General features: G+C 38.3%; 1 protein-coding gene across 1 annotated transcript in view; it reads left to right on the plus strand.

Annotated features, from left to right (window-relative positions):
* efna2b (ephrin-A2b) overlaps positions 1–22500 on the plus strand; it is a gene marked incomplete at both ends in the record, with an annotated part of 42334 nt that overhangs the window by 16801 nt on the left and 3033 nt on the right. The gene's annotated exons all lie outside the window — the stretch shown is intronic.

Genomic DNA, 22500 nt, shown 5'->3' on the forward strand with positions numbered 1-22500 from the left:
CGTCCTGTCTTCGTCTCCTACGTCCTGTCTTCGTCTCCTACGTCCTGTCTTCGTCTCCTACGTCATGTATTCGTCTCCTACGTCCTGTCTTCGTCTCCTACGTCCTGTCTTCGTCTCCTACGTCCTGTCTTCGTCTCCTACGTCCTGTCTTCGTCTCCTACGTCATGTCTTCGTCTCCTACATCATGTCTTCGTCTCCTACTTCATGTCTTCGTCTCCTACGTCCTGTCTTCGTCTCCTACATCATGTCTTCGTCTCCTACGTCCTGTCTTCGTCTCCTACGTCCTGTCTTCGTCTCCTACGTCCTGTCTTCGTCTCCTACGTCCTGTCTTCGTCTCCTACGTCATGTCTTCGTCTCCTACGTCCTGTCTTCGTCTCCTACATCATGTCTTCGTCTCCTACGTCCTGTCTTCGTCTCCTACATCATGTCTTCGTCTCCTACATCATGTCTTCGTCTCCTACATGAGCTGTGTCTCCAGATACTTGACATTGATTAGTTTGTCTCCTTTTATTGAAAAGGTTTTTTTCTAAATGACTCTCATAAAGTAGTTGGATCAAATGTCAGTTCAACATTTTGTCTCTTTGGTTCTTTGTCTCGTTGTCTCTTTGGTTCTTTGTCTTTTTGTCTCTTTGTCTCTTTTGTTTTGTTCTTTTGTTCTTTGCCTCTGTGGTTCTTTGGTTATTTGCCTCTTTGTCTTTTTGTCTTTTTGTCTCTTTGGTTCTTTTGTTCTTTTGTTCTTTTGTTCTTTTGTTCTTTGCCTCTTTCGTTCTTTGGTTCTTTGTCTTTTTGTCTCTTTGTCTCTTTGTCTCTTTGCCTCTTTGGTTCTTTGTCTCTTTGGTTCTTTGTCTCTTTGTCTCTTTGGTTCTTTTGTTCTTTTGTTCTTTTGTTCTTTGCCTCTTTCGTTCTTTGGTTCTTTGGTTCTTTGTCTTTTTGTCTTTTTGTCTCTTTGTCTCTTTGTCTCTTTGTCTCTTTGCCTCTTTGGTTCTTTGCCTCTTTGGTTATTTGTTGCCTTGTCTCTTTGGTTCGGGATGTTTCTCAACTTTTGGTTTGGATCAAAGGGAAAATTTGAGATGTTCAGATTTGATTTTCAGTTGTTTTCCGTTCAGGTTCTTTTTAGAATAAACTTCATCCTCCATCAGTAGTTCCCATCATACATCAGGACGGCGTGGGCGGAGTCATGTGGTCCGATCAGAGGAAATCACTTCTGTCTTCAATGAATACATAAACAGGCCCCCCGTCTGCTCGCTCTGTCCTCCCATGATGCCTTGCAGTGCTACATTCACTGTGGGTAAATGGAAGCGGTGCCCGCCGAGACTATTTTCCTTCCAAAACCGACCCCAGACGGTGTGTTCCCCCCCCCCCCCCCCCCCCCCCCCCCCCGCTGCATGCTGGGAACACACCTTCATCTTGTCATTCATCAGCCGTCCTCGTCCTCTTCAGAAGGAGTCACCATCCTCCTCTTCCTCCTCTTCCTCTTCCTCGCCCCTCTTCCTGTTTGTGTCGTGTGTGTTGAAGCTGTCAGCAGCCTAACAGTCGACTCAGCGGGAATCAAACACAACTCTGAGCTCTGACTCATCATGAGGAGGAGGAGTCTAAAGGCTCTCAAACAACAAGAAAACACTAAAAACGACTTCACAGCAGTGAATGTGAGTTTCTTTGTGCTGAGGGAGAGGCTATCTGTTTTTAAAGTAACAGAGCTGCAATAATACCGGGCTATCGTCGGGATCAGGTCTCAGGAATGGGGTACACTGCCAATGGTCCTCATAGTACACAGAAGACAAACGTGTGTGTGTGTGTGTGTTCCTCAGATCTTCAGGTCAGTGTGTCTCTAGGGAGACACTAATTTACCATTAGAGAGAGGCCCCGCCCCCCTCATCTTAATTAGTCCCATATTACCCCCCCCCCCCCCCCCCGACTAATCACAGCAGGTGTTGGTGACCAACGGGGCCGAACAATTAGTGTTTCAATTAGTGAGTGGACAGGAAACACACACACACACACATTAACCGTCTGTCACAGGACCATAATTTATTCACTACTAATAAAACTACTAATGTGTGAAATCCAACACAATAAAATGCGTGTTGTGAATTTGCTCTTATTTTGACAGTCTGTGACTTCAAGGTTCTGGTCTATTAAAGGGAAGTGTGTCCTCAAGACAGGAAGTGATGTCACAACTATTGATCCTCTGGTATCAGTGGTTTGATCAGTTTTGGCCGTTTGGTTGTGTACTCCTTGTACTCTGTACTGTGTTAGTCTTCTGTGTACTCTGTGTACTGTGTGTACTCTGTGTACTGTGAGTCCTCTGTGTGTCCTTGGTGTAGTGTCCTCGTCTTCATTAATTCTGTCCCATGCTCCCCCCCCGTCCCTGGTCTCTGATTGGCTGCTGGGGGCCCGCTGTGGTAAGACGCCACATTTATACCGGACGGTTTCTGACAAACAGGAAGCAGCAGGGACGCTAATGAACTCAGAGGAGATTACAGAGCTCTCAGGGACTCTGAGCCTGGACCAGGACCAGGACATGTGATCATGTTCTGTTAGGTTCTTTAGAGCTACAGAGAACCAGAACCTCTCTGTTCTGTTGTTCAGAATGTGGAGTCTCTGAATCTGCAGCAGCTTCTGATTTCACATAATTCCTCCATTAGAGTCAAAGGGAGGTGGACGGAGGGACGGTGGCGTCCAATCAGAGCCCAGAGAGAGAGAGACTGACCAATCAGAGCGTCTCTGTGGAGTCCAGCGGCTCACATCTGGATGTGATCACAGCTGGTTAAGTTTTACTCTCAGTAATCTGGAGAGTCTGAGAACAACATCAAGATTGTTTAATATTTAATACTTTTATAGTTTCATAAATACGAAATGAAGAAATTAATCTGATTCAGTTACAAACTGACAGCTGGTTTTATTTGAGTTTATAGTGGTTTAACTTCAGGAAACATTGAATGAGTGAGTGAATGAATGGATGAATGAATGGATGAATGAATGAATGAATGAATGGATGAATAAATGAATGGTTTAATGAATGGATGAATGAATGGATGAATGAATGGATGAATGAATGAATGGTTTAATGAATGGATGAATGAATGGATGAATGAATGGATGAATGAATGGATTAATGAATGAATGAATTAATGAATGGATGAATTAATGAATGGTTTAATGAATGGATGAATGAATGGATTAATTAATGAATGAATGAATGGTTTAATGAATGGATGAATGAATGAATGAATGAATGGATGAATGAATGGATGAATGAATGGATGAATGAATAAATGAAGGTAAAGATGAACTATTGTCTCGTCTGGACGTCACTTCAGACCACTTAGTGTTTTATTAGACTGATAAAACATTCCAAACATTTACTTCTGACTGATTTTCTTTAAATATTAATTAAATTAATCTTTTCATGTGATCGTCCTGAAATGTTTCTGTCTCCACTGATAATAATATTAATTCCTGTTTCTTCTTCTCTGTTTCCTCGTTGGCTGCTTCCTGCTTCCTGTCTACCTGCTGCTACTCTAAAGGTAAGAGATCACCTGAGATCACCTGAGATCACCTGAGATTTACCTGAGATCACATGAGATCACCTGAGATTTACCTGAGATCACATGAGATCACCTGAGATTTACCTGAGATCACATGAGATCACCTGAGATTTACCTGAGATCACATGAGATCACCTGAGATTTACCTGAGATCACATGAGATCACCTGAGATTTACCTGAGATCACATGAGATCACCTGAGATTTACCTGAAAGACTTTCAGTCGACCGCACAGAGAAACCACCGGTGTCACTTTTCACCAACGTGTTCTCTGGTTCTTCTGGTTCCTGTGATTCATGTTCTTTAAGATCATGTAGTTTTTATATAGTGGATCATGTGGATCATGTAGTTCTTGTGGATCATGTGGATCATTTAGTTCTTGTGGATCTTTTGGATCATGTAGTTCTTGTGGATCATGTGGATCTTGTGGATCTTGTGGTTTATGTACTTTTTAGTTTCCCCCAAACTTCCTGCAGCTGTTTTAAATCCCAAATGTATTTTATTCTTGTTTTCGCAGCCATGAGCAGCATTGCATTGTGGGATAGTGTCCATCAAGAGGACCCCCAGGTTATAGTGTTTTTAATAGTATTTTGAGTCTCTGCAGACTGTAAACATGGGTCTTAATAAAGCTATTTATATGATCTGAGTCCTCTCTACAGAAGACCACCATGTGTTCATGTGTTCTCTGATTAGATCTGAACCTGTGACTCTAACAGTTACAGTATTTGTCTGTAAAAACACATAATCTGTTTGAGGAATGAAACAGTGTGTGAAGGCTCATTCTGACCGTGTCCTAGTGGGGACCGCTGTGCTCTGTGAGGACGCTGACTTCAGGCTGCTGTTAGTTCAGTTGTGACAGGTACAGTTTGGGGTCAAAGGGTCTTTATTTCAACGCGGGTCCTCACAAGAATACAAAGACAAACGTGTGTGTGTGCAAATAACGGGATAAAAGAGATAATTTCACAGTTGAATGTAGAACCACAGAAGAAGAACTCTGCTGTGTGTGTGAGTGTTTCATGCAAATCCTCTCTGATCAGCTTTAATCTGACTTTATGTTAATAAGAATCTTTTTTACATAAAATCTAAATAAATAGACACACGTATATACTTATATACATATATATGTGTGTGTGAGAGTTATAAAACATAAATAACAGATTCATCTTCTCAGCGGTTATTCATGTTTTAACTGTAAATTATTCGAGTTAACTGTCTTTGGAGTGAATTAATCTTAAATTAGATTCTGAACTGTTTTAATATAAATAAATATTTTTTTGTTAAAGATTATTATTATTTGTGTGTTGAAGACAGAGAGAGGACTCTTGTCATCACAACAAACCAAATACAACAAATAAAACATTTATTAAAATCATTTTCTGACATTTTATAAATATTTTGATCGATTCATCGAGAGAATTTTCTAGAAACGTTCGTCTGGAACATGAAGTCATTAGACTTCAGTGAGGTCAGAGGTCTGCTCTGTTTGTCCCTGCGCTCTGACTGCCAGGCTCAGAAGCCAAACGACAACAACAGTGGCGTCCGTCCAAGAGACGGCACGACTTGTGTTAAATATTAATGAGCGGTCCGATTAGCAGAACTCCCAGCAGCCACTGGGGAGGCGTAATCCAGGCCGTGTCGCGGCGCTGATAAGAGTTACACACTCAGTTTAACAGTCCCAGAATGCATCACACCAAACAGGTCAGTTCACCATCACACACACACACACACCAAGATGAAGATGAGGATAATGATGAAGATGATGAAGATGAACCTCGTGACTCTTCAGGATGAAGGTGGAGTTGAGTTGAACTTCCTCATGAAGATAAACGGTGCAAAACCAAACAGGAAGTGAATAAATGACTCAGAGTGAGACTCCGTCTAGTCCTCTCAGGGAATTCTGGGAATGATGGCATCTATTGTTGAAGCAGCGTGTGATTGGTGGAGCGCATCGGCCGCTGACAGCTGGGACAAAGGGGGGGGGGGGGGTCGACCAGTATAACTAATCCCCCCCCCCCCCCCCCCCTAGAACCCCCCCGCTGGGTCACGCAGAACAAAAAACAGTATTAACGGTGTTTTCTTTATATTTCTTATTTTACTTTTTCATATTTCTTTGGATTATTTTGGGGTTTAAGCGACTTCTTCTTTTACTGAATTAAGAAAATAAAGTTTGTTCAGTTTGTTTTTAAATTCAGACGTTTTTTAAAGTTTAATATGTAAAAATAATTTTAGTTGTAATATTTACTCAAATTATTGGAACATTTAAATATATCGTTTAATTTTGAAGAACTATAAAACATAAAAATAAATATATATAATTGAAGTATTTAGTTTTTTGATTCTAATACAGAATTCAAACCAATATTAGTAATCAATGTAATTAATACACATTGATTTTTACTGCAAACATACAAATTTGTTTTGATATAATATATTAATATTATTAAAGACAAAGAAATAAAACAATATTTGATAGTGAATGAATCTGTGTCGTCATAATTGTCTGTATTTAAAGTATTTAAAGAACTGGAATTTTGAAATAAAAGCACAACTCATAAATAAATCATACAAACATACAAATCTACTGTATATTTCACTTTGTATAATTTTGTTAACTTAAAATAAAATATTATTTCTCATAATTATTATGTATAAATTATTAAATCCAAACTGTTCCTGAAGTTTATTTTCATTATCAATTGATCGGTTTAATATTTCAGATTATAAAACAAAGAAAAGAAACAAATATTCATATTTTAGAAACTAGAACCAGAATTTAATTTGATATAAAATCACTTAAACTGATATTCAATAATTGAAACAGTGAGAATGAATTTAATTTGAATGTAATTTGATCCTTTCGAGTTTATGAATGAAGCAAATGTTTCCTTCATCTTCGTCTTTATCTTCGTCTTCATGAGCTCAACGTCGTAAAATCATCGACTCATTTTGACCTAAACATCTGTTCATGACTTCATATTATTTGCTCTTTGTTTGTTTGTTTGTTTATTTATTTATTGTTATGAATCTAAATCTAAAACAGAGTCTGGTGACGAAGACGAGGTTGGTTCTGCACGCGCTCAGTCCGTCTCTGCAGAGCTGAGGTTTCACGTTTCACTCTCCAGAGTGCAACAAATCAAACGCTGTTGACCTCCGACCTTTACCCCCCCCCCCCCCCCCCCCCCCCCGTCTGCACTCTGTGAGTTTTACTTTTATTTAAAACTTTATTTAAAAGCAGGAGACACGACACTCTGAATAACTTCTCCTCTGATTTCTGGATGAAGCGTCACAACGTGTGTCAAAACCCCAAATATTCACTTTAGCATCATGTGAAATACAATATAAACAATAAATGAAACAATTATTACGACAGTGAATAAAAAGTGTTGCAGCTCTAATAAGAACTTCTAACGTCAGAAGATGTTTGTTCAAATGTTCTGAGATTCACCAGAAGTTTGTTCAGTTATTATTATTGTTATAATAACGAAAATAATGATAACAACAGTAATAGTAATAACAGTAATAATAATAATAACAGTAATAATAATAATAACAGTAATAATAATAACAGTAATAATAATAATAACAGTAATAATAATAACAGTAATAATTATAATAATAACAGTAATAATAATAATAACAGTAATAATAATAATAACAGTAATAATAATAATAACAGTAATAATAATAACAGTAATAATTATAATAATAACAGTAATAATAATAATAACAGTAATAATAACAATAACAGTAATAATAATAACAGTAATAATTATAATAATAACAGTAATAATAATAATAACAGTAATAATAATAACAGTAATAATTATAATAATAACAGTAATAATATTAATAACAGTAATAATATTAATAACAGTAATAATAATAATAACAGTAATAATAATAACAGTAATAATTATAATAATAACAGTAATAATATTAATAACAGTAATAATAAGACCCCCCCCCCCTCAACGACGTCCTGCTGATTGATGAAATCAACTTCCTGATCAGATTCGATCCAGAATCTTCCTAAAATGGACGAGTGAGTTATTTCTATTAAATTCCCAAGAAGGTCTCTCTGATCCTCTGGTAGCTGAGACCTGGTCCAGGTCTTCTTCAGTCTCAAGGGGGTCTGTGAGGGTGTTCTTCATCGGTACTCTGATAGAACAGAAGTGTCTGTGTGTTCTCTGTATGTAGTAGAAGGAACCAACATCTGTCAGCACTGTTGCTGTCTGTAATATGATCGGTATGTGTGTGTGTGTGTGTGTGTGTGTGTGTGTGTGTGTGTGTGTGTGTGTGTGTGTGTGTGTGTGTGTGTGTTTAGCAACTGGTGAGCTAATAACACACTCAGCAGGGCAGATGGTAGCCGGCAAAGTGAGACTGGTGACGAGAGCTGAGGGAGAAAAACACACACATGGTCCTTCTGTCGACCGTAATCAGAGCTAGCTAGCTATACAAGCTTTGTATGCTAAGCTATGCTAATTAGCTTCATGTTTACTGGACTGACTCAAAATATTAAAACGATCCTTTAGAACAGTGGTTCTCAACTGGTCTGGCTGCCGGACCCACCATCACCCCTTAATGACAAGCTGCGAGGACATCGAGGAAAACGTTGAACTTGTTGAATGTGTTTCATGAGGAGACGAGCAGTTTGACCCTGAGCTGAAGTCTGCAGGCGTCCAGCAGCTCTCTAGTGCTGATGAGTCCTTCCTGTCTGTCCCCGTCACACATGTTTCACGGAAACGAGTAAAACTGCTTTGATTGTCTGTAGATTCGTCCATTTGTAACGCAGAACGACCGCTTGTCTTAATTGGAGCTGTGGTCTGTTTGATGTCATGTCTTTGTCTCCGTGGTGTCATTTGACAGACGTATAGTTTTCATCCTCTGCTGACATCAGCATTACAAGACATTATACACACAATACTGTGAATAGACGGCACTCCACTGCTAAAGAATCACCTTCAAAATAAAAGCACAGGATTGAGAATCACTGCTTTTAAGTCTGTTGGAATCAGTAGGTATACACAGCAGATTCATTATTATATATATTATATATATATATTATATATATATTATATATATATTATATATTTTAGAATCACTCCATCACTTTAAAACACACCTCGTCTGCTGGTTATGATCTGGATTAATAGATTCTGCTGATCAGTGATCAATATGCTGCGTTTATGATCAGTTCATCTTCACATCTGATATTTTATCTTCTCTTCACTGGTAACCGGAGGGTTGACGGTTCGATCCTTGGCTGGGACGTGTTCTGAGTCAAAGTGTCCTTGAGCAAGGCACTGACCCCCTAACGGCCCACTGCTCCCTGACACAGGGATGGGTTTATTAGACATGTTTCTGTTAATCTACTAGTCTACTTTATATTTCCTGTCTGGTCCTGATGAGTCTCAGACCGGATCCAGAACAGACCTGATGAGTCTCAGACCTGATGAGTCTCAGACCTGATCCAGAACCTGCTCAACCGAATCAGACCCAAACAGCTCCTCTGTTCTGAGTCTGTGATGGAACAAAGAGTTGGTCTCAAGGTTTGATCAGACGAGTCCTGGACCTGACAGGTGAGGGGGCGGAGTGTGTGTGTGTGTGTGTGTGTGTGTGTGTGTGTGTGTGTGTGTGTGTGGGGGGGGGGTTTGAATATCCGGCTGACAGAATGGACCGTTCTGTCTCAGTTCATTTATTGGTGAAAGACAAAGATCAAATACTGATTGTGGCGGCTGCAAACTAGACAAACCATCAATTATGAACTGAATAATATGAGTAGTACTGAGTGCAGCCGAGCATCCTGCATCACACCTCTCTCAGTAGAGCAGCCTGGATAAGTGGACTGTGCCATTCTGCAGCAGCAAGAGGGGTGTTGTCAGGAAATAAAATCCAGATTTTTCCGACTTGACCTACTCTCCCAGCTTCATGTGTACCCTGGTCCCTCACGCTGTTCAAAGTGTGGAGAGAATGTTGTTCTGCATGTTGTATTTCTATGGTTCCTGATGGTCCTCATGGTCCGAAAGATCGTGATGGTCCTGATGATCTTGATGGTCCTAATGGTTCTGATGGTCCTGATGATCATGATGGTCCTAATGGTCCTGATGGTCCTGATGGTCCTGATGGTCCTGATGAGTTCAGACATTGGTGTTGTCAGAGTAAAAGTGTTCTCAGTGAAATGAAGCAAACAAACAAAGATCTCTGCTGAGACGTCTCTGAGGATTCAAACTAACGAGCTCACTCTCTGATCTGATTGGTCCGTTTGTTTAACGAGCCCAGAAGGAGAAGACTAATTATCCTGAAGAGTGTGTGCGTAGGTGTGAGTGTGTGTGTGTGTGTGAGTGTGAAAGTGTGTGTGTTTGAGTGTGTGTGTGTGCGTCGACTCTGACCGATACAGATGGACTATGACAGCTGGAGAGGTGCATCATGGGAGAGGAGGCCATGCTCTAAAAATCAGTCTCACAAACCCACACCTACACACACACACACACACACACACAGATCTCTCTTTGATTGACAGCTCTGGTTGTCTCCTTCTTGGTCGCCACGGCGACCGCGTCCCGCTCCGTTAGTTCGTCTCAATTGGCCGAATCTGCCTGCCAATCAAACACACAGGCCATGTCCCGCCCCCCGGGACCTGCAGGCAAAGGAGGAAGAGGAGGAGGAGGAGTTTTAACCTGAAGCTTTACACTGATGCATTCTGGGTAAAGAAAAGAAGAACAAAATCAGTTTGGTCTCTGAGCGTTCACTACAACGTTAACGCTGCCAGTGTTTGTGCTAAGCTACGCTAACCACATGCTTACATTACAGTCATTTAGCAACTTCCATTCAGGCAGCTACGGGTTCAGTGTCTTGCTCAAGGACACATCAACACGCAACCAGAGCCAGAGCCGGGGATCGAACCGCCAACCCTCTGACTGAAAGACGGCCCTGCTCTCCACTCAGACACAGTCGCCACAGTCACTTACTGTGATTCACACACACACGCACACACACACACGCACACGCACGCACGCACACACACACACACACGTTGAGTTCATCATGAGTCGCTGTGGTAACCAGAGACAGAGAGACTGGAGTCGTGTTACAGTGAACATGTGGCAGCTACTGCTGAATGTGTGTGTGTGTGTGTGTGTGTGTGTGTGTGTGTGTGTGTGTGTGTGTGTGTGTGTGTGTGTGTGTGTGTTCACATGATCCTACATACTCTCAATATTACACGACTCAGGAATCTGTTACCACCATAACTGCTGTCAGTACTACTGTAACATTACTATAGTACTACTGTAACATTACTATAGTACTACTGTAACATTACTGCAGTACTACTGTAACATTACTGCAGTACTACTGTAACATTACTATAGTACTACTGTAACATTACTGCAGTACTACTGTAACATTACTGCAGTACTACTGTAACATTACTATAGTACTACTGTAACATTACTATAGTACTACTGTAACATTACTGCAGTACTACTGTAACATTACTATAGTACTACTGTAACATTACTATAGTACTACTGTAACATTACTATAGTACTACTGTAACATTACTGCAGTACTACTGTAACATTACTGCAGTACTACTGTAACATTACTATAGTAGTACTGTAACATTACTGCAGTACTACTGTAACATTACTATAGTACTACTGTAACATTACTATAGTACTACTGTAACATTACTGCAGTACTACTGTAACATTACTATAGTACTACTGTAACATTACTATAGTACTACTGTAACATTACTATAGTACTACTGTAACATTACTGCAGTACTATTGTAACATTACTATAGTACTACTGTAACATTACTATAGTACTACTGTACCATTACTGTAGTACTACTGTAACATTACTATAGTACTACTGTAACATTACTGCAGTACTACTGTAACATTACTGCAGTACTACTGTAACATTACTATAGTACTACTGTAACATTACTGCAGTACTACTGTAACATTACTATAGTACTACTGTAACATTACTGCAGTACTACTGTAACATTACTATAGTACTACTGTAACATTACTATAGTACTACTGTAACATTACTATAGTACTACTGTAACATTACTATAGTACTACTGTAACATTACTGCAGTACTACTGTAACATTACTGCAGTACTACTGTAACATTACTATAGTAGTACTGTAACATTACTGCAGTACTACTGTAACATTACTATAGTACTACTGTAACATTACTATAGTACTACTGTAACATTACTGCAGTACTACTGTAACATTACTATAGTACTACTGTAACATTACTATAGTACTACTGTAACATTACTATAGTACTACTGTAACATTACTGCAGTACTATTGTAACATTACTATAGTACTACTGTAACATTACTATAGTACTACTGTAACATTACTATAGTACTACTGTAACATTACTGCAGTACTACTGTAACATTACTATAGTAGTACTGTAACATTACTGCAGTACTACTGTAACATTACTATAGTACTACTGTAACATTACTATAGTACTACTGTAACATTACTATAGTAGTACTGTAACATTACTGCAGTACTACTGTAACATTACTATAGTACTACTGTAACATTACTGCAGTACTACTGTAACATTACTATAGTACTACTGTAACATTACTATAGTACTACTGTAACATTACTATAGTACTACTGTAACATTACTGCAGTACTATTGTAACATTACTATAGTACTACTGTAACATTACTATAGTACTACTGTAACATTACTGCAGTACTACTGTAACATTACTATAGTACTACTGTAACATTACTGCAGTACTACTGTAACATTACTATAGTAGTACTGTAACATTACTGCAGTACTACTGTAACATAACTGTAGTACTACTGTAACATTACTATAGTACTACTGTAACATTACTGCAGTACTACTGTAACATTACTATAGTACTACTGTAACATTACTGCAGTACTACTGTAACATTACTATAGTACTACTGTAACATTACTATAGTACTCCTGTAACATTACTGCAGTACTACTGTAACATTACTATAGTACTACTGTAACATTACTGCAGTACTACTGTAACATTACTATAGTACTACTGTAACATTACTGTAGTACTACTGTAACATTACTGCAGTACTACTGTAACATTACTATAGAAGTACTGTAACATTACTGCAGTACTACTGTAACATTACTATAGTACTACTGTAACATTACTATAGTACTACTGTAACATTACTATAGTACTACTGTAACATTACTATAGTACTACTGTAACATTACTGCAGTACTACTGTAACATTACTATAGTACTACTGTAACATTACTATAGTACTACTGTAACATTACTATAGTACTACTGTAACATTACTGCAGTACTACTGTAACATTACTATAGTACTACTGTAACATTACTGCAGTACTACTGTAACATTACTATAGTACTACTGTAACATTACTATAGTACTACTGTAACATTACTGCAGTACTACTGTAACATTACTGCAGTACTACTGTAACATTACTATAGTACTACTGTAACATTACTGCAGTACTACTGTAACATTACTATAGTACTACTGTAACATTACTGCAGTACTACTGTAACATTACTATAGTACTACTGTAACATTACTATAGTACTACTGTAACATTACTATAGTACTACTGTAACATTACTGCAGTACTACTGTAACATTACTGCAGTACTACTGTAACATTACTATAGTACTACTGTAACATTACTATAGTACTACTGTAACATTACTGCAGTACTACTGTAACATTACTATAGTACTACTGTAACATTACTATAGTACTACTGTAACATTACTGCAGTACTACTGTAACATTACTATAGTACTACTGTAACATTACTGCAGTACTACTGTAACATTACTATAGTACTACTGTAACATTACTGCAGTACTACTGTAACATTACTATAGTAGTACTGTAACATTACTGCAGTACTACTGTAACATTACTATAGTACTACTGTAACATTACTATAGTACTACTGTAACATTACTATAGTACTACTGTAACATTACTATAGTAGTACTGTAACATTACTGCAGTACTACTGTAACATTACTATAGTACTACTGTAACATTACTGCAGTACTACTGTAACATTACTATAGTACTACTGTAACATTACTATAGTACTACTGTAACATTACTGCAGTACTATTGTAACATTACTATAGTACTACTGTAACATTACTATAGTACTACTGTAACATTACTGCAGTACTACTGTAACATTACTATAGTACTACTGTAACATTACTGCAGTACTACTGTAACATTACTATAGTAGTACTGTAACATTACTGCAGTACTACTGTAACATTACTATAGTACTACTGTAACATTACTATAGTACTACTGTAACATTACTGCAGTACTACTGTAACATTACTATAGTACTACTGTAACATTACTGCAGTACTACTGTAACATTACTATAGTACTACTGTAACATTACTATAGTACTACTGTAACATTACTGCAGTACTACTGTAACATTACTATAGTACTACTGTAACATTACTGCAGTACTACTGTAACATTACTATAGTACTACTGTAACATTACTGTAGTACTACTGTAACATTACTGCAGTACTACTGTAACATTACTATAGAAGTACTGTAACATTACTGCAGTACTACTGTAACATTACTATAGTACTACTGTAACATTACTGCAGTACTACTGTAACATTACTATAGAAGTACTGTAACATTACTGCAGTACTACTGTAACATTACTATAGTACTACTGTAACATTACTGCAGTACTACTGTAACATTACTATAGTAGTACTGTAACATTACTGCAGTACTACTGTAACATTACTATAGTACTACTGTAACATTACTATAGTACTACTGTAACATTACTATAGTACTACTGTAACATTACTATAGTACTACTGTAACATTACTGCAGTACTACTGTAACATTACTATAGTACTACTGTAACATTACTATAGTACTACTGTAACATTACTATAGTACTACTGTAACATTACTGCAGTACTACTGTAACATTACTATAGTACTACTGTAACATTACTGCAGTACTACTGTAACATTACTATAGTACTACTGTAACATTACTGCAGTACTACTGTAACATTACTATAGTACTACTGTAACATTACTATAGTACTACTGTAACATTACTGCAGTACTACTGTAACATTACTATAGTACTACTGTAACATTACTGCAGTACTACTGTAACATTACTATAGAAGTACTGTAACATTACTGCAGTACTACTGTAACATTACTATAGTACTACTGTAACATTACTGCAGTACTACTGTAACATTACTATAGAAGTACTGTAACATTACTGCAGTACTACTGTAACATTACTATAGTACTACTGTAACATTACTGCAGTACTACTGTAACATTACTATAGTAGTACTGTAACATTACTGCAGTACTACTGTAACATTACTGCAGTACTACTGTAACATTACTATAGTAGTACTGTAACATTACTGCAGTACTACTGTAGCATTACTATAGTACTACTGTAACATTACTGATACTTAAACACACTTAATACTCTTTAAGTTTAGGAAAATAAAAGCTGTTTATTTCGTCCATAACAACAATAAATGTTTCGAGAAAGATTCATCAGAAAATAGAACACATGACAAATGTACAAACTATATGAACATAAAAAATGTAGAATAAACGTTTAGAAAAGACGTCACATGTTATAAAAAGGCTTTTGTTTTGAAAGTTCAGAGCCGTTCTTCCTGTCTCATCATGAGACCTTTAGGTTGTGATGAGCTCCTCTAGCGCCCCCAACAGGAGGAACTTTACACTTTAAACATCTGTGTGTTTCTTCAGGTGCAGAAAGTTTACTTCATGAATCTGAAGCATTTCTGTTGTTTCTAATAAATAATGGTTTCTAGTCTGGTTTGTTTCAATGTTTGTAATCTCACAGTGATGACAGAGGTGTGTGTGTGTGTGTGTGTGTGTGTGTGTGTGTGTGTGTGTGTGTGTGTGTAGGATCACGTTTTCAGACATCAGATCAGATAGTCTTGTTTCGTAGCTTGTATCTTCTTGTCTGACCTGAAGGAAACACTGTGGGTATTGTAGTTGAGCCTGTCAGGTCAGACTCAGGTTACATTAACCCTCACAATGGAGAGTGTCTCCAGAGGGACCGATCATGTGACTCAGGGACACAAATAATAAAGCTGCTGTGGGAACATAGTCCAGAGTTCATGTAGTTTTCAAATGGCTTTACAAAATCACCACAATAGAATAAAGAGGAACATAAATGAATGAGTTAAAGCTGCATTCAGGGACTTGTGACCACTAGAGGGCAACAAGTGATGAATCAGGACTGATGGACCCATATGTCCATCAGTCCTGTGTTTGTTCTCTGCTTTTCTTTTTTTTCTTTACAAATGAGTCCTAGTTTTGGTCCTATATTTAGACCTGGTTTGGTCTAGTATTTAGTCTGGACTTGGTCCTATATTTAGTCCTGGTTTGGTCTAGTATTTAGTCTGGACTTGGTCCTATATTTAGTCCTGGTTTGGTCCTATATTTAGTCCTGGTTTGGTCTAGTATTTAGTCTGGACTTGGTCCTATATTTAGACCTGGTTTGGTCTAGTATTTAGTCTGGACTTGGTCCTATATTTAGTCCTGGTTTGGTCTAGTATTTAGTCTGGACTTGGTCCTATATTTAGTCCTGGTTTGGTCCTATATTTAGTCCTGGTTTGGTCTAGTATTTAGTCTGGACTTGGTCCTATATTTAGACCTGGTTTGGTCTAGTATTTAGTCTGGACTTGGTCCTATATTTAGACCTGGTTTGGTCTAGTATTTAGTCTGGACTTGGTCCTATATTTAGTCCTGGTTTGGTCCTGTGTTAAGTCCTGGTTTGGTCCTATATTTAGTCCTGGTTTGGTTTAGTATTTAGTCCTGTTTCGTCCAATATTTAGACTGATTTGGAGTATTATATTTAGACCTGGTTTGGTTTAGGATTTAGTCCGGACTTGGTCCTATATTTAGTCCTGATTTGGACTAGTATTTAGTCTGGACTTGGTCCTATATTTAGTCCTGGTTTGGTCTAGTATTTAGTCTGGACTTGGTCCTATATTTAGTCCTGGTTTGGTCTAGTATTTAGTCTGGACTTGGTCCTATATTTAGACCTGGTTTGGTCTAGTATTTAGTCTGGACTTGGTCCTATATTTAGACCTGGTTTGGTCTAGTATTTAGTCTGGACTTGGTCCTATATTTAGTCCTGGTTTGGTCCTGTGTTAAGTGCTGGTTTGGTCCTATATTTAGTCCTGGTTTGGTTTAGTATTTAGTCCTGTTTCGTCCAATATTTAGACTGGTTTGGAGTATTATATTTAGACCTGGTTTGGTTTAGGATTTAGTCCGGACTTGGTCCTATATTTAGTCCTGATTTGGACTAGTGTTAAGTCCTAGTTTTGGTCATATATTTAGTCATGGTTTGGCAGACAGGAAGTGATGTCATTATTCCAGAATAAACAACATAATAAGATTACAATGTAAAAACATGAACATAAACAGTCTGAACTTTAATCAGTTCAGATCCAATCCACCCGACCTCCAGAGACCTGCACAGATTAAACCGTAAATCACAGTGAGGCATGCTGGGAGCTGTGACATCACAGGTGTGGACGTGAGACGCTTTCAAACAAACCGTCAGACAACCGTCCAATCAGATTCCTCCTCCTCCGCTGAGTCATCAAACAGAAATCTGATGTGTCACAGAAACACCAACTGAAGGAGGAAGGAATGAAGGATGGAGGGAGGGAAGGACGGGAGGAAGGAGAGAGGGAGGGAAGGACGGGAGGAAGGAGAGAGGGAGGGGAGGGAAGAAAGTACATTTATTTAAGTGCTATTTTGAGGTAAATTTCCTTTTAAACTACTTTATACAATTCAAAGGGAAATATTCTTAGAAGTACTCAGACCTTTTACTGCAGTAAAAGTACTAACACCACCGTGTAGAAATACTTAGTCTAAAAGTACAAGGATCAAAATATACTTCAAGTACTCACTATGCAGAATAATATATATATATTATATTATACAGACTTTATATTCTGCTGGTAGTTTCGTCTCTAATAAAACATCATCATTTATAATCTAAAGTATGTAAAATAAAGTTATTAAATATATGTAATGGAGTAAAAAGTACAATATTTACTTTGAGGAGAAGTATAAAGTACTATGAAATAGAAAAACTCAAGTTACCTCAAAGTAGTACATAAGTAGAAAACTCTGACAGTCAGCTGTTTGGACTGATGATGATGATGATGAAGATGGTGAACCTGCAGGTACACAGAGCCTCCCTCCATTAGAGTGATGAGTGATGATGTGAGAGCTGAGTGGACGGAGGTCAGTGAACGCATCGCCCGTTAGCGTCACCCGATCCCGCAGCTAACTGAGTTAGCATGCACTTTGCTAATAGTGTTAGCGAAGACGAAGAGGAGGAAGGTCTTCGCTCTGGATGTTTCCAGCTGATCGACCTCCAGCAGGACCGCACGCTCTGATGATGCCTTCAGGTCGCACAGAAATAATCACCGCTGTGATTCAGCAGCTGAGAGTAACGGACTCATAATACAATCATATGGAGCGTTTGTGCCCAAAATAAAAACGTGACGCTTTCAGGAAGCTTCACGACGAATAAAGACTTTCATTGAAATCACTTTATTTATTTCTTACCAAGATACAAAAAATAAACCAAGCTTCTTAGAAGTCTTTGTTAATATTCACTGACTCGACATAAAGTCATATTTACTTTCCTTTATTGAAACTCTGTTAACTAACAAACAACTGCTCATTCAGCTCGTTGCTGGATCCTCCCCCAAAGTATTCTGGGTAAAATAGATGGATGGGGATCGAAGAGGGCCGATCTAATGAGTCCTGTAACCAGACATGACTCAGTTTGGTTTCCTTCAATATTTAGTCCTGGTTTGGTCCAGGTTCCTTTATAAGTTCCTTCATAGACTAACGTGAAGTCATGTGACCGTGGTGGAGTTCCTTTATAGACTAACATGAAGTCACGTGACCGTGGTGGAGTTCCTTTATAGACTAATGTGAAGTCACGTGACCGTGGTGGAGTTCCTTTATAGACTAACGTGAAGTCATGTGACCGTGGTGGAGTTCCTTTATAGACTAATGTGAAGTCACGTGACCGTGGTGGAGTTCCTTTATAAACTAACGTGAAGTCACGTGACCGTGGTGGAGTTCCTTTATAGACTAACATGAAGTCATGTGACCGTGGTGGAGTTCCTTTATAGACTAACGTGAAGTCACGTGACCGTGGTGGAGTTCCTTTATAGACTAACGTGAAGTCACGTGACCGTGGTGGAGTTCCTTTATAGACTAACGTGAAGTCACGTGACCGTGGTGGAGTTCCTTTATAGACTAACATGAAGTCACGTGACCGTGGTGGAGTTCCTTTATAGACTAACATGAAGTCGCGTGACCGTGGTGGAGTTCCTTTATAGACTAACGTGAAGTCACGTGACCGTGGTGGAGTTCCTTTATAGACTAACGTGAAGTCACGTGACCGTGGTGGAGTTCCTTTATAGACTAACGTGAAGTCACGTGACCGTGGTGGAGTTCCTTTATAGACTAACGTGAAGTCACGTGACCGTGGTGGAGTTCCTTTATAGACTAACATGAAGTCGCGTGACCGTGGTGGAGTTCCTTTATAGACTAACGTGAAGTCACGTGACCGTGGTGGAGTTCCTTTATAGACTAACGTGAAGTCACGTGACCGTGGTGGAGTTCCTTTATAGACTAACATGAAGTCACGTGACCGTGGTGGAGTTCCTTTATAGACTAACGTGAAGTCACGTGACCGTGGTGGAGTTCCTTTATAGACTAACGTGAAGTCACGTGACCGTGGTGGAGTTCCTCTATAGACTAACATGAAGTCACGTGACCGTGGTGGAGTTCCTTTATAGACTAATGTGAAGTCATGTGACCGTGGTGGAGTTCCTTTATAGACTAACGTGAAGTCATGTGACCGTGGTGGAGTTCCTTTATAGACTAACATGAAGTCACGTGACCGTGGTGGAGTTCCTTTATAGACTAACGTGAAGTCAGGTGACCGTGGTGGAGTTCCTTTATAGACTAACGTGAAGTCACGTGACCGTGGTGGAGTTCCTTTATAGACTAACGTGAAGTCACGTGACCGTGGTGGAGTTCCTTTATAGACTAACGTGAAGTCACGTGACCGTGGTGGAGTTCCTCTATAGACTAACATGAAGTCATGTGACCGTGGTGGAGTTCCTTTATAGACTAACGTGAAGTCACGTGACCGTGGTGGAGTTCCTCTATAGACTAACGTGAAGTCACGTGACCGTGGTGGAGTTCCTTTATAGACTAACGTGAAGTCACGTGACCGTGGTGGAGTTCCTTTATAGACTAACGTGAAGTCACGTGACCGTGGTGGAGTTCCTTCATAGACTAACATGAAGTCACGTGACCGTGGTGGAGTTCCTTCATAGACTAACATGAAGTCACGTGACCGTGGTGGAGTTCCTCTATAGACTAACGTGAAGTCACGTGACCGTGGTGGAGTTCCTTTATAGACTAACGTGAAGTCACGTGACCGTGGTGGAGTTCCTTCATAGACTAACATGAAGTCACGTGACCGTGGTGGAGTTCCTCTATAGACTAACGTGAAGTCACGTGACCGTGGTGGAGTTCCTTTATAGACTAACGTGAAGTCACGTGACCGTGGTGGAGTTCCTTCATAGACTAACATGAAGTCACGTGACCGTGGTGGAGTTCCTCTATAGACTAACGTGAAGTCACGTGACCGTGGTGGAGTTCCTTTATAGACTAACGTGAAGTCATGTGACCGTGGTGGAGTTCCTCTATAGACTAACGTGAAGTCACGTGACCGTGGTGGAGTTCCTTTATAGACTAACATGAAGTCATGTGACCGTGGTGGAGTTCCTTTATAGACTAACGTGAAGTCACGTGACCGTGGTGGAGTTCCTCTATAGACTAACATGAAGTCATGTGACCGTGGTGGAGTTCCTTTATAGACTAACATGAAGTCATGTGACCGTGGTGGAGTTCCTTTATAGACTAACGTGAAGTCACGTGACCGTGGTGGAGTTCCTCTATAGACTAACATGAAGTCATGTGACCGTGGTGGAGTTCCTTTATAGACTAACATGAAGTCACGTGACCGTGGTGGAGTTCCTTTATAGACTAACATGAAGTCATGTGACCGTGGTGGAGTTCCTTTATAGACGTTAGCTTTTTACTTTACACTTCAAACATCATCAAAGTGGAGTTCATTAGTGAAGATTATCTTGATGAACAGAACCTGGAAGAATCTTTAACGAGATTATTTTATGTAATAATCCAGAATCACATGAAAGAATCTGATTTGCTGTTTGTGGAGGAACCAGTGATGATGACTTCCTGTTTCAGTTCTCTGTAGAATCACTGTTAGATGTGACAGTCTGTTGATATGAAACCTCGTCACTTTGATTGAATGGGTTTTTAATTTTAGGCCAGTAAACTGAATCATGCACATAGATACTATCTGAGATTATTAATACTCACTGATAGATACTATCTGAGATTATTAATACGCACTGATAGATACTATCTGAGATTATTAATACTCACTGATAGATACTATCTGAGATTATTAATACGCACTGATAGATACTATCTGAGATTATTAATACTCACTGATAGATACTATCTGAGATTATTAATACGCACTGATAGATACTATCTGAGATTATTAATATGCACTGATAGATACTATCTGAGATTATTAATACTCACTGATAGATACTATCTGAGATTATTAATACGCACTGATAGATACTATCTGAGATTATTAATACGCACTGATAGATACTATCTGAGATTATTAATACTCACTGATAGATACTATCTGAGATTATTAATACGCACTGATAGATACTATCTGAGATTATTAATACGCACTGATAGATACTATCTGAGATTATTAATACTCACTGATAGATACTATCTGAGATTATTAATACGCACTGATAGATACTATCTGAGATTATTAATACGCACTGATAGATACTATCTGAGATTATTAATACGCACTGATAGATACTATCTGAGATTATTAATACGCACTGATAGATACTATCTGAGATTATTAATACGCACTGATAGATACTATCTGAGATTATTAATACTCACTGATAGATACTATCTGAGATTATTAATACGCACTGATAGATACTATCTGAGATTATTAATACGCACTGATAGATACTATCTGAGATTATTAATACTCACTGATAGATACTATCTGAGATTATTAATACGCACTGATAGATACTATCTGAGATTATTAATACGCACTGATAGATACTATCTGAGATTATTAATACGCACTGATAGATACTATCTGAGATTATTAATACTCACTGATAGATACTATCTGAGATTATTAATACGCACTGATAGATACTATCTGAGATTATTAATACGCACTGATAGATACTATCTGAGATTATTAATACGCACTGATAGATACTATCTGAGATTATTAATACGCACTGATAGATACTATCTGATATTATTAATACGCACTGATAGATACTATCTGAGATTATTAATACGCACTGATAGATACTATCTGAGATTATTAATACGCACTGATAGATACTATCTGAGATTATTAATACGCACTGATAGATACTATCTGAGATTATTAATACGCACTGATAGATACTATCTGAGATTATTAATACTCACTGATAGATACTATCTGAGATTATTAATACTCACTGATAGATACTACGGATTCCCAATGACAGTGTGTGTATGTGTTCATATTTTCAGCATTAGTCTCATTCATCTCTTCGTCTCTTCTGTTTTAAAATACTGCGACTCCAGCTGAAATACTAATGTTTGTACTCAT

Source organism: Pholis gunnellus (assembly GCF_910591455.1).
Source record: "Pholis gunnellus genome assembly, chromosome: 4".
Classification (NCBI taxonomy): domain Eukaryota; kingdom Metazoa; phylum Chordata; class Actinopteri; order Perciformes; family Pholidae; genus Pholis; species Pholis gunnellus.